Consider the following 13,413-nt stretch of genomic DNA (forward strand, 5'->3'; position numbering starts at 1 on the left):
CTGGAAAAAACAGGCATAGAACACTGAAAAAAGCTGATAAAGACATCTTGCTTAAATGGCACAAGTGTATTCAGAGTTCAGAAACAGAGACATGGGGAAGGGGCATGTTTTTTTTGTCTCATCAGTATAAATCATTCAAATTGTTATGCAGAGGTAATTTGCATAGATGTTTGAATTGCTGTACATTATGTTCAGTTATTAATTTTTCATGTCAAATTTTCTAAATATCTCAGTAACCTATCTTCAGGGTAATATTCAGTATCACTGTTTCTTCGTAAAACTTCAAGTTGCAGCATGCCATCTACCACTTAATGTTGTTGTGCTAATCATTGCTAATAAGGATTAGCAATTGTAATTAACTTGGTCTTCCTTTGTTGCCCGTGGTAAAAAGAAGAGACCAAGGAAGATCTCTTTTACTCCCCTGGAGAAAAAGGTACCTTATGCTGTCAGCACTCTGCCTGAGGAGTTAATGTTTCATTTTGGTACTCAGTGCCATCTCTGTACACTAGGTGAAAAGCTTTGAGATCAGTTGGCACACCTGCTGTTGCATCGCTAAATGTTCCCAATCTAAATGCCTCTCCTGCAGAGGAGCTCTTTCCTGCTCTCAGGTGACAACTTGTATTTTTTCAGTGTAGCATGCTTTTTCCTTTCATGTGTGCTATGCTACTGCATAGCAACTGATGCCCTCTGGTTCTTGAAGGAATGAAATAGTATTTGTGCCTTCTCTGAATCAGTACCATCCAAGATGTTGGAGGTAGATGCTTTACTTATTGTTCACCATAACATCTATTTACTGATGCTGTGTTTTCGCAAAGAGGTTTTCACTCTGGCAGACTCAGTCTGACTCAGTCAAGTTATTTTGTTGTTGTAGAAATTGTTGTTGCAGTGTGGGATGAAGGACATTAAGGCAAAGAATATAGCTCTTCTTTCTTTTACCATTTTGTCAGGAACAAAAGGAAGTCTAAAGCAGCTTGACGTAATAGATGATGTTGCTCAGAAGTGCAACTTCATATGCCAGAATGCATAGAGAAAACACATGGGGTCCACAGTAATTCAGAGAATTAGCATTGCAGCTCAGAAAATTAATTTTATATACTTAACACGAATTCAGTCAGGTCTTTCTATTCTGTATTATGTGCTAACTACCTAAGCTGCATTCCAAATTCTTCTGACTGTGATGCCCTTCCGATGTAGCTCAGAGACTGTAGGAGACCTAAGTTCCTTTTTTTTTTTAAGGGAAGGCTTGGTAACTTTTAATCTTCTAGTAATTTTTTTAATGACCTTGAACACATTAAGTGGTTCCAAACCTGTAGAGCAAATGGGGGGTGAGGGGAAGTGCCCTAAAAACATTTTTTTTCTTTTTATTTTTTTTCAATTTTGTTGCATTCCTCCTACATCTAAAAATAGGCATTTCAGGAAGTGAGACTGCAGGCATTTTAGTAATTGTTTTCTATTTGGTCATGGTCTATAATTAAGACTGATGTCAAGCCATACTGTATTTACTGGTACCTGGCCATATGACATAAAAGACAGTAATAATGCTCAGTTTTACTTGTATTTTTCCATCTTTCTTAAAAAAGTATTGAAAGTATTAAAAGTATTCAGTGTTTGTGCTCTTTGGAACACAAACATTCTAATGAGACTGCTCTCTAGTGTCAGTTTTGCTGGTAACTTTTCATTATTGTAACAATTTCCAACTGAAACAGAAAATAACTTAATTTCATCTGTTTTTTTAAATAGAAATATTTGTTGCAAAAATATTTCCCAAGATAAATAGCTTGATTGATACATGGAGGAACTGTGTATGCGGTGTTTCTGTGGTCCAGTAGACTGGAAGCTGCATCCACTCCAATGGTGTAAGATTTGTCTTGTATTTTGATATGCAGAAAATGAAAAAAGAAAATAGATTTTTGTTTAATTTTCAAGTTTAGCTTCATTAAAAAAAATAGGGAGTTGAAAGTTGAAAGATCGTTTTTACAACAAAATTGCTTCCTAAAACAGAAATCTGTGCATGACAATTGAGCTAGAGTTTGAGGTAAAAGCTGACATACAGCTTGCAGTCTCCTTGAGCAGAGTGTTACATTGTGATTGCCTGAACTCATTGCTTCAAGTAGTGGAGGATTAAGGAAGAAATATCTGGAAAACAAGCGAATACAACTTGATCTATTTGTTCCTCTAAAACATTATGTTTCCTTGTGTCATATCACAGAATACCCAGAATATTAGGAATACATTTTATCTATTTATACCAAAAGAAATAATGTGAGCAGAGGATTATGGGAGCCAAAAACCACAGAAGAGAGAAAATACATCCTAAAAAATATAGAAAGGACAAGGATAAAAAGGCTGAAGCAATTAAGCTGGAAGGGAACGAAAACTACCTAAGCTCTCTGAAGTTTTTCTGTACACATCAAACATTCAAGAGGTACACTTATACACTATTACAGTAGCAGAAACATAATCTTTTTATCTCTCTTTCCAGCAGTTTACCTCCCAAATCCTTTTCCTCCAGTTCCGGGTCAATATCCACTTTATTTCCAGCTTTGAGAACAAGCTTGAAGGGGTTCAGCATACTTTATTTGCAGGTTTTATTTATTTATTTGTATTGTACTTCATGTTTTATGTGTAAAAGGGTTAATCCTTCTGATTTCTAATTCAGAAACGTACAAGCAGAAAAAAGACATTTCAAACTGTCTTCTGAAGGAGAAAATACAAATATCTTTAGCATGCATCAGGAATACGTTTTTAAATTACAGGTCTAGCTTTTGAAAACTGTAAAAACCAAGGGGAAATCAAGCAGTTGTTACAGAGCTTTCTATTTATGACATGCTTTGAATACAATGAATATTAGAAGTTATGTGGCTCATGTAGTTCAGTTTTATTCCAGCTATTTTTTTAGACAGACATAATTTTTGTCATGCTCAGCAATATAAAAGACTAGAGGGAATACATATTTATTATGGTTATAATTAGTAAAATTATAAAAGCTGTGATCCGCATATGGGGGAAAAAATAAAATTCCGTTATCAGTTCTGTGAGAAATTTGTGTAATTCTGTATTGAGCTGCCTTTTTAGTGGAGGAATATATTCCTCTGCCTCTCAAATACCATGGATTTGTGGCATGTCAAACTGAAGAAGATAGCATAGTTTAAAAAACAACATATAATTCAGTTTTCAGAAGTACCTGAATTATTTAGATTGCTACATATTGTTTGGAAGTCTGAGGAAAGCAGTTTGGTCCAGATAGTTCTTTGTGTATCTGAGATATCTTAAGTTTATGAACTGCTTCCTATGTAGCCAGTGAAGATTAACATTAAACGCGGAAGAATCTCTGTCTGTTTGATTTACACCTACTCTTTTGCCTCACAGATTGTCTCCATTTGTGCCACACCGGAGGCCTGGCCTTTGGCCTCTGTTCTCCCTTCTGTGTCATCCCAGCACGGATTGGGACGTCCAGAACAGGTGGTGCAAAGGCTTAGTTTCTGTTGGATAGGCACAACCAGTGAGACTATAATGTACCCATGCCTATTTATCATTTTTTAAATGGGACCAAGATGCTGATTTGCACTGGGAGCTGCAATTTTGTTATGAACCCAGTATGAAAGGCACTCAAACACTGTCATGTACTGCTCAGGATGTCCTAGGTTGCAGATAAAGCTATAAGGAGAGAAAGGTTAGTACGTATCATCTGAGGTCCCATCATGTGCTGGGAACCCCGAGCTGTGCAGCATCAAATGGACCTCCAGTCAGAGCGCGGTGTGCCATGCATGCGGAACCAGTCTATGGAAAGGTTAGCCTAGTTCGGTGATTCAGGTTCCTACAGGTTTTTCTTACATGGAAACAACCCTGTTCATCATTTCTACTGCCAAATAGGATGTCCACATGAGAACTTGTTACTGCAGTCTTACATGAAGAAAGGCGAGGACACACAGCTGGTGTAGCCTCATGTACTGGACTTCTCTGTTATAGTTAACCAGCAAAGTTTGCCTTGTGGTCGAGAGGTAAGTACAGCGCAGTGCAGGCCAGAAGGCAGAGCTCTAGGTGCTGTGTAGCACAGCACAGAACACACCAGCTCAGGTTAACTGTTAACCTAGATCACTGATACTTCGGATGTGCAACGGTATTCAGGTCAGCATCACTACAGATGCCGGAAGTGGTGTGCTACTTGTCTTTTGGTGGAGTTCTTGGAATTTTCCCTCATTAGGTATAACATCAGTTGTAGAATTGTAAAACTTGGATTGGTTTCCTACTGCCTAAACAACTTAGAGTACTTAGTGTTACTCACGTTTCCACTGAACACCAGTGGATAATCACCAGCAATATGTGGTTCCTTATAGATAATGGCAGTGACTACTGGGATTAAACCCTAGCTTATATTCATTCAGTGCTTTGTATTTGCTGTTGGTGAATAAATAATACAAAGTGGCAGTTGAGTTATATCAATAGTTTGAAAGTATACAAAATAAATAATAGATTGTTTTGCAAGTAGTAGTGTTAACTTAGGAAACACATTTACTTGCATAGTGTTCAACAGCCTTCATACAGTATGGGCCTAGAGAAAGAGTGAAAGTTGTTTCAGCCAGTTTGACCAAGTATCTTAGGACATACTTGGTGTAAACGTTATTGTAGGGTTCTTTTACAGATGAATTGTATGTCCAAGGTGCAGCAGCAGCAAAGTGCATTGTATTTACAGTTCATGCACTCTATTATCATCTTACTATTGCATATATTTTACATTCCATGATGGAAACTTGTCAGAAGCCTAGAACTATGAGGTGCACAATGAAGAGTTTATATGTTGTTACCTGTTACTACTCCCCAGGTATTTTACATATTCCTTCATAGTACCTGGTTCAAGTTCAACTTGAAGAGTGCAGGTGGTGCCTATGCTTCCCATAAGCTGACATCTACATTTGTTATATTAAGAAATTTTAGATGTATGTGTTCCAGAGGTAACAATTCTGTTTTCCTTAATTTCGGTTTCCCATCATTATTCTAACAACTGAAAAAGGCAAATGGAATCTTTTATAATCTAATTGCTTTTTATATGCTTTTATAATCTAATTGATACTTGCCTGTCAGTTTTGTGAAAGACAAATTTCTCTTCACTCACCTATTGATTAATCCTTTGGAGAGAGGTGAGAAGTGGTATTTCTTCCTACATGGCCACTTTCTTGCTGTACACCTTTACACAAGTTGGAAAGATATTTATTGCTTGGTTGTGACCAACATTAGGGAATTGAAGATATTGGGGAATCAGAACCATTGGGTAATGGATGAGCTCATATGGATGAGCTTCTTGACTGTTTTTTCCTTTGTTTAATCTTTTTATGCCCTGAACTTCATCGCTGAAAAAATAAATCAAACCAAGCTATTGTTTATTTCACTGCTAATGAAACTTCCATTGCCAGATTGACAGCCTGAAGGAGCTGAACTGTTTTATTGACTAACAAAGGAATGGTAGTTTAATACTTCTTCCTTCCCTGAACTGAGAAGATGAAAGGTCAGTCACTATGCTCAGACTGATAATTCAGTTTACAAGCAGTGGTGATGACTAATGGCATTGCAATAATGAAGGATGTCCTAGTATTTCTCAGAGCCTTACTTCTGACCTACTGACGTGCTGTTGTTGATTGTGACAGCACCTAAACACGTACGGAATTTATCTAAATGGCTATGCAATATATGTATTTTTACTTTATTTCTAACTTGAGTTCTAACTGAATAACTGATGAGTTTCTCAGGGCAAATGCAAGCAAGAAGGCAGACCATTCCTAAAACAAAAAATGGTGGTCCCATAAGCTGCGATACTGGCATATTTTCACAGTGCTCAACACTCCTTACAACAGCCAGGTAGACCTTCGGGATAGGTTGTACACGTGCACTGAACTGCATGATTCAGTTCATGTGCCTGAAGTAAAAAGCACTGGTGTGGAGGAGATCTTCCTGTTACTCATAGTAACCAGAAGTTTTCTGGCATGCATCAGAAAAGGGCAACAAGAGCACTGCTCTATCCCACTCCTGCTATTTATGAAGATACTGTAAAGACTAATATGTATGTTCTATGTTAAAAGTACATTTAAAAACAGAGCAAAATAAAAACTAATTACTTTTGCAATACTGAGCAGAGTAAGGAACTAGTTTCATAAAAACTGCTAACAACCACAATGTTTCATGTTGTGCTGGAGCAGACTCAGTTATAGACTGCTCCATTTTTTATTTTTTTTTCCATTTTCTTTCAACCTGGTGCTAATGCTGTGTACCAGTAAAGCCTGTGTTGACATCTAAGATGTTTCCCTCTCATGATCTGCAGCTGAGTCCCTACCGAGCCACAGTCTCTCAGGAAGATTCTGAAGAGACTTTGTCCTGCCTCCTTTGAAACCACTAAGCACTAGAACAGTGCTTATTCACACATTTCTTTTTCACCAAAACCTGACAGTTTTGCATGTCAGACTGTATGTCATAGAACCACAGAATGGTTTGGGTTGAAAGGGACCTTAAAGATCATCTTGTTCCAAGCCCCCTGCCATGGGCAGGGACACCTCCCACCAGACCAGGTTGCCCAAAGCCCCATCCAGCCTGGCCTTGAACGCTTCCAGGAATGGAGCATCCACAGCTTTCTGGGCAACCTGTGCCAGTGCTTCACCACCCTCAAGGTAAAGAATTTCTTCCTAATATCTAACCTAAACCTACCGTCTTCTAATTTAAATGCATTCCCCCTTGTCCTGTCACTACACTCCCTAACAAAGTGTCCCTCCCCAGCTTTCGTGCAGGCCCCCGTTAGATACTGGAAGGCCACCATAAGGTCTCCCTGGAGCCTTCTCTTCTCTAGGTTGAACATCCCCAACTCCCTCGGCCTGTCTTTGTAGGAGAGTTGTTCTAGTCTTTGATTATCATCATGGCCCTCTTCTGAACTTGTTCTAATAGTTCCATGTCCTTCTTGTGCTGGACATGTCCCAGAGCTGAACACAGAGCTCCAGGTGGGGTCTCATGAGAGCAGAGGGGGAGAATCACCTCCTTGACCTGCTGGCCACGCTGCTTTTGATGCAGCCCAGGATACGGTTTGCTTTCGGGGCTGCAAGCACACATTGCTGGCTGTTTTTTTGTCTACCAAAACCCCCAAGTTGTTCTCCTCAGAGCTGCTCTCAATGCATTTTCCACCCAGCCTGTATTTGTGTTTGTGATTGCCCCGACCCAGGTACAGGACCTTTCACTTGGTCTTACTTCACATGGGCCCACTTCTCAAGCCTATCATTGTCTGCCTGGATGGCATCCCTTCTCACCGGTGTGTTGATCACACCACTCAGTTTGGTGTTGTCCACAAGCTTCCTGAGGGTGCTCTCAGTGTAACTGTTCATACAACTGACAAAGATGTTAAACAACACCAGTCCCAATACCAACCCCTGAGGGACACCACTCATCACTGGACTCCACCTGGATAGGGAGCCATTGACTGCAACTCTTTGAATGCAACCATCCAGCCAATTCCTTGCCCACCAAGTGATCCACCCATCATATCTGTGTCTCTCCAGTTCAGAGATGAGAGTATTTTATGGGACAGTATCAAATGCATTGCACAAGTCTGGGTAGATAATGTCAGTTGCTCTTCCCCACTGATGAGAAAAGTGACAGCGAGCATTTCATACAACTTGAAAAAGAAATGGATTATTTTCTCTAGAAAGTGCAGGGAGTGTAGGCACTAATGATGCTGATTTCTCTTGATTTGAGGTGGTGAGATCTGTGTACTATAAAAATATACCAAAAAATGCTTTTTGATTCTCTATGTACATTCCCACTATAGCATCTTGATTGAAAAAGGCTTTACTTGTAGGTAAATAATGCCACTCTCTACACCCGTCCATACACCCGCATGAGGTTTTGGTGAGCAGAGGCAGGCAAATACTTCTCAAACTGCTGCTACAGTTGTGTTTGCTACAGAGCAGGTATCGGTTTCCTTCCTGTACGCTGCAGTTGTTTCTGACCACCAATCTAACTCAGCCTTTCCAGTCTTTGCTGCAGGGTACCCAAGCAAATGGGAAAGGCCAGGAAGAACCTGTTCCCTGCACAGTAGTGTGGAACAGAAATGCTGCATAATGGAGGGAATACCTAGATAAGAGTTTATTGTTAGTCCAATCAAAGTTTAACAGTCTAATGGTCAAAATTACCTAATGCAGAAAATCTCATACAGGAAAGCCAACAACTGTCAATGCATTTTCTCTGTGTTATGATCACAATCCCGGTGTCTGGAGGTCTTTGCTAGGAGGAAAAGCCTTAGGTATATGGACGGGATTTTATCATTCTCAGTCTTGAGCTGTGTGCTTGGGATTATTTTTAAGTTTCCCTGTAAAAAGTCTGCTTCTTTCTCCTGGGTGGCCAGCTGCAGGCTCGTAGTGCCCCCAGCGCTCAGCTCCGTGCCCACAGAGGGCTGCTGTTTGTCAGGCAGTGACTGGCCCCAGAGGGGGCCAAGAGCTGAAGCTCAAGCAAGGGAAGCAGCCGTCAGTGGGCCCAGCACAGGGGTTAAACCTAGTTAAGGCAATGGGTTTAAAAGTTTGCAATGGAGAGCTTTAGGAAGAAAGCAGAGTGAGAAGGAATATGGAAGTAAGGGTAAAGAGAGGCTCAAGATAGAATTCAAAGGACAGTAGGAGAGGTGTGAGAATTTAAGAACAGTTAGGAGTGACATGAGAAGGGAGAACTAGTAGCACCAGAAGAGTGCTGATAAACTCTTAACGGGGCTCTTAGAGGTGGAAGCTGAAGGAGTATGTCAGGTGGGTCATACAGCTGTCTGAGGAACAAAGAGTGTTTAAGCTTTCAGAGGAGAATAATGTTTGTGGAGGACAGAGGAGAGAGAAAATGAATATTTGAAGCTTCTGCGGTGACTGGAAATGTATGTCTGGAGCTTTGTGATGGGTGTTAGTGAATGGTATTCCAAATTCAAAGTTGTACCTGTACGGAAAGCAAGCTCTCGTTTTACTATTTCAGACAATCCAGTAGCCTCTAGCTTACAAGGAATAAATTTGTCAGTGAGCAGCTTTTCATGCTGTTAGCTGATGTGATTCAGTGCACTAGAGAATACAGACTTGCAGTAAATAGACCATTATTGCATGTGCTGTATAGCTAACAGGCTGACCTAAACTTCACTGAACATCCTGCCCTTTCTGATCAAGATCCTATCAAATAAAAAAGCAGGTGAATGATGGGCACAGTTTATCTGCGGGTTCAGCTCAGGATTTCAGTAGCTTTGACTGAACCACTAAGAAAAACACAGTTCTACTGTGGGTGTGGGGTTTTTTTTTGTTTTTTTTTTTTTTGTTTGTTTGTTTGTTTTGTTTTTTCCCATCATGCATATAGCATTTTGTTTTCCAGAAGTATCCGTGACAAAGGCAAGTGCTTTGATTGATACTTTTTGAATATGGTACAAAATGCAGAGGGCTAAAATGCCAATTTCTTTTTTTTTTTTTTTCTGCTGTAAGACATCTGAAAGCAAAAATGGTTCCTTCTGAAATGTGTTTTGCACAGGTATAATCATCTGCATTACCTCTTTTGTCAAGATTTGGCATTTTTCCAGAGCTTCTAGCCGAGGTAGGTAAGAATGAGCACACCAGTGGGTTTTTCTAATTGATAGAAAGGCACTTCAGAATTCTGAGATTCAGAATAGATCGTGGTTCCTGTTGGCGTGCTGAAAGGATGGCTTTGCTTCAGAGTGGCTCTTAGTAATGTATGTAAGTAACTGATGGAAGGGAAGGGAAAAGATGGAGCCAGGCTCTTCTGTTACCCAGTGACACGAAAAGAGGCAGTGGAAACAAGCTGAAGTAGATGAAATTCCACTTAATCACAATAAAATACTTTTTTACTGTGAGGGTGGTCAGACACTGGAACATGTTGCCCAGAGTGGTTGTGAACTCTCCCATCCTTGGAGGTACTCAAAACCCAGCTGTGCACAGACCTGAGGAACCTGCTGTAGTTGACCCTTTTTTGAGTGTGTGTGGGGTCTAGCTCTTCCAACGTCATCTGTTCCGTGGTTTCTGAGACTCTTAATTATGATTTGATTCCTTAAATAAGTAATATTTTATAGAGAAGACTAGACTAGACTAGAATAGCTCAGTTGGAAGGGACCTTCAAAGATCGTCAAGTCCAACTGCCTGACCACTTCAGGGCTAACCAAAAGTTAAAGCGCATCAATGAGAGCAGTATTCATATGTTTTTTGAACGCTGACAGGCATGGGCTTCCTTGCTAGGAAGCCTGTTGCAGTGTTTGACCACCTTCACAGTAAAGAAATGTTTCCTTATATGTAGCCTGAGCTTCCCGTGGCACAGCTTTGTGCTGTTCCCTTGCATCCTGTCATAGTTACTAGGGAGCAGAGACCAGCACCTCCCTCTTCACTTCCCCTCCTCAGGAAGTTGCAAAGAACAGTGAGGTTGCCTCTCAACCTCATTTTCTCCAGTCTAGACAACCCAAGTGTCCTCAGCCACTCCTCATATGACGTGCCTTCCAGCCCTTTTACTAGCTTTGTTGCTCTCCTCTGGACACTTTCAAGTATCTTGACATACTTTTTGTTATGGTCGATTCCAGAACTGCTTACAGTATTCATGGCGAGCCCTCACCAATTCTACATGTAATGGGAGAAGCACTTCTTTTGACCATCTTGCTATGTTGTATTTAATGCACCCCAAAAACTCATAAAGTAGTTATGTAAGGCAAGTGATACCAAAGTAATTCACTGGAATGTGAGAAATAAAAGGGAAGGTTTCAAACTAGGGAGAACCAAATAATTTAATGCTTACGGAGTTATGGGAACTTAAATATCATTTTTTTGCTAGGTACTTTTCATGACTACAGCTTGCAATTTTTAGCTTTGAGAAATCTATGGAAAGTCAAAATATTATACTTACGGAAGCTAATCTCTGGGTTAGAAGAATTTTACACATAAGTCAAAATTACAGCACCGTGCACGTATATATTATTGTTTGAGTGAATAATTTAAAGAAAGGAATCATGCATGATTTGATTTTGTAATATCAGGTATTTTAATTTAGTTATTTAAAAGGACATTTTTAATACAGACTCTGGAGGAAGGCAAGTTAGTTAAAATTATTTTTTTTTTAATCAAATCATGTTTCATTTGTAAAATATGGTGTAAAATCTGTAAAATGTGGTGTGTACTTCCTCTTTCTGAAGATGCTCTAAAATATTTGGATTGATAGAAGCTTGTGCTGTTTAAAATACCGTTTTAATAAGACATCAAGTTATTTTCCACATTTTTTTTACTTTTTTTTTGTGTCATTTTTTTTCTTAGAACTGATAGCAAAATATAGAGCAGAAAGAGTACAGCAGTGGGATACCACGATTCTTGATGTATTTGATGGCTTATCTTCTCATAGCTGTTTTTGAAAGCTACACAGGAGCATACAATTAGGGAATTAAAGCATAAGATGTCATTTGCTTAATTGTGTAATATTTATAAGTCATGTTTTCATAGTTGTTCTGGAAATATATGATATGCTTTACTGAGTGATTGGCTATGTTTTTTATTTTAAGCTTTTTTTTAAAAAAAAAAATGCCAACATTCTTATAAGAAAGGTCTCACAAAAACTTCAGCTTCAGAATTTACAACTTGCTAATGTAGGAATAAAGATAGTAATTTTGTTTGTTCTTAAGAGACAATGTAGGAAACATTTTCCAGGTTGGAGTATTTTCTTCCTGATGTTTAGCCTCTTTCCTGCATTGTTTCTTCGTGAGTTTAGCAGGTGATAGAATTGTTTCATGTGGCCGGAGTAACTTAAATCTAAAAGTATACAATACCTTAGGTTTTTAAGTAAATATAAAAATATCACACACTTTGGGTTAAAAATTCTTTTAGACTTTCAGACAGTTTCTCATTAAATTCTAAATATTCTCCTATTGAATATAGCAGAGAAATCTTCTAAACATTGACAGAAGACTGAGTAATTTCCCAGGTAATAGCAGTTCTTCATACCTAAAGGGGTGTTGATTAATATGTGCACAGAATAGTTTTTATTTGTATAACTTGCAGTTGTAGTTTGCTTTTAAAAAACTTGGCATAATTTAAACACCAAATATCAGCAAATAAATTCAAAAAATATTATAACTTTTCTAAACAAACAGTTCAAGAGTAAACACAAAGTTGGATGCAGAACATCTCCCATGTTTGTATTTTTCTCTTTAAAAGCTATGTGAAAACTTCAATGATATTTGCTAGCACTCTTAAAACTTTTTATCTGAGTTTAGAAGTTGGTAAAAAGGACTTTTTCTTCCCACGAATAACACATGGTAACCTGATTTTGAATCCCTATTGCTAAAAGAGTCTAGACTTCCAATTATAAAGTTTCTTAGTAGTAACTACTTGATGTGGCATAGAAATTGTACTCACAAACCAATCGCAGAGAAAATCAACAACTCCAAAGAAAACACTCACTGTGTTTGTAGTAAAGGGTTCAAGTTCTTTTATGTGGCGAGCAGGACCCATGTCCTACAGAACAGAGCTACTTAATTCTATTAATTCTGAATTGAATGTCCTTTTTATTATTTAAGAAAAAGTCCTCTTATCAGAGTAGAACTGTCCAGCCATATTTGAATGGTTTAATGCCTGGAAACAACATCAATCAAAACAGGAAAGAGCTGCTGTTAATCTTTCATATTGTCTGTTACACTGCAAAACAGCGGCAAGTAAATGTTGAATTCATTGCTATCTTCAGTGAAAGTAATAAGAATGTATACTTTTCAAAGTGCGTAGTCTTCATGAATTACAGCAGTTTGTCTCAAAAATATACCAAAAAGTTAATGGAATTAGCGAGAAAACTTTGTGGAACAAGGCTTTAAATAATGTTTTAACTTAGAAGGGCATTGCATTCATATTATCTGCCCTTGGACAAATTTCACTTCAACAATTAAATATCCTCAGATCATATTTAAATATTTAGGCAGTGGGTAGCTGAATCCATTAGGTAAGTATGTAGTATGTAGAACAGACCTTTCTTTTATTGCAGTTAATGATGAAGTTTTCTCTGCAAATTTTGAAATCATCAGCAAATTGTAATCTTTGTTTGAATTTTTAAAACCTTGTCATATTCATGTTGTAAATAGAAACAGATATTTATGTAGTTCATGAAAGTAAATTCTGTACAATCAGATGTAATCTGGGTTTTGGCTCATTTTTTTCTCTCCTGTGTTGTCAGTATCATCCTTTCACACAAGCATACAAAAAAAGAAACATCCTGTAAAAAGGATTCATTTTAAGCACTGAAGTACCTAGAGATTTCACACATGAAAAGATGTCTTTCCAATCCTAAATCTTGAAGAACCTTGAATTCCAGATTTGATAATTACCGTTGTTGTTTAACAGCTTAGAAAAGATACCCAGATATTTTTGTCAGCATTAAATAAACCACATATAA

General features: G+C 38.4%; 1 protein-coding gene across 1 annotated transcript in view; it reads left to right on the forward strand.

Annotated features, from left to right (window-relative positions):
* The window catches only part of EYS (eyes shut homolog), a 959,435-nt gene that overhangs the window by 453,345 nt on the left and 492,677 nt on the right, over positions 1-13,413 (forward strand). The window lies entirely within an intron of this gene.

Source organism: Anser brachyrhynchus, assembly GCF_964034855.1.
Source record: "Anser brachyrhynchus genome assembly, chromosome: 3".
In the NCBI taxonomy this organism is placed as follows: Eukaryota; Metazoa; Chordata; class Aves; order Anseriformes; family Anatidae; genus Anser; species Anser brachyrhynchus.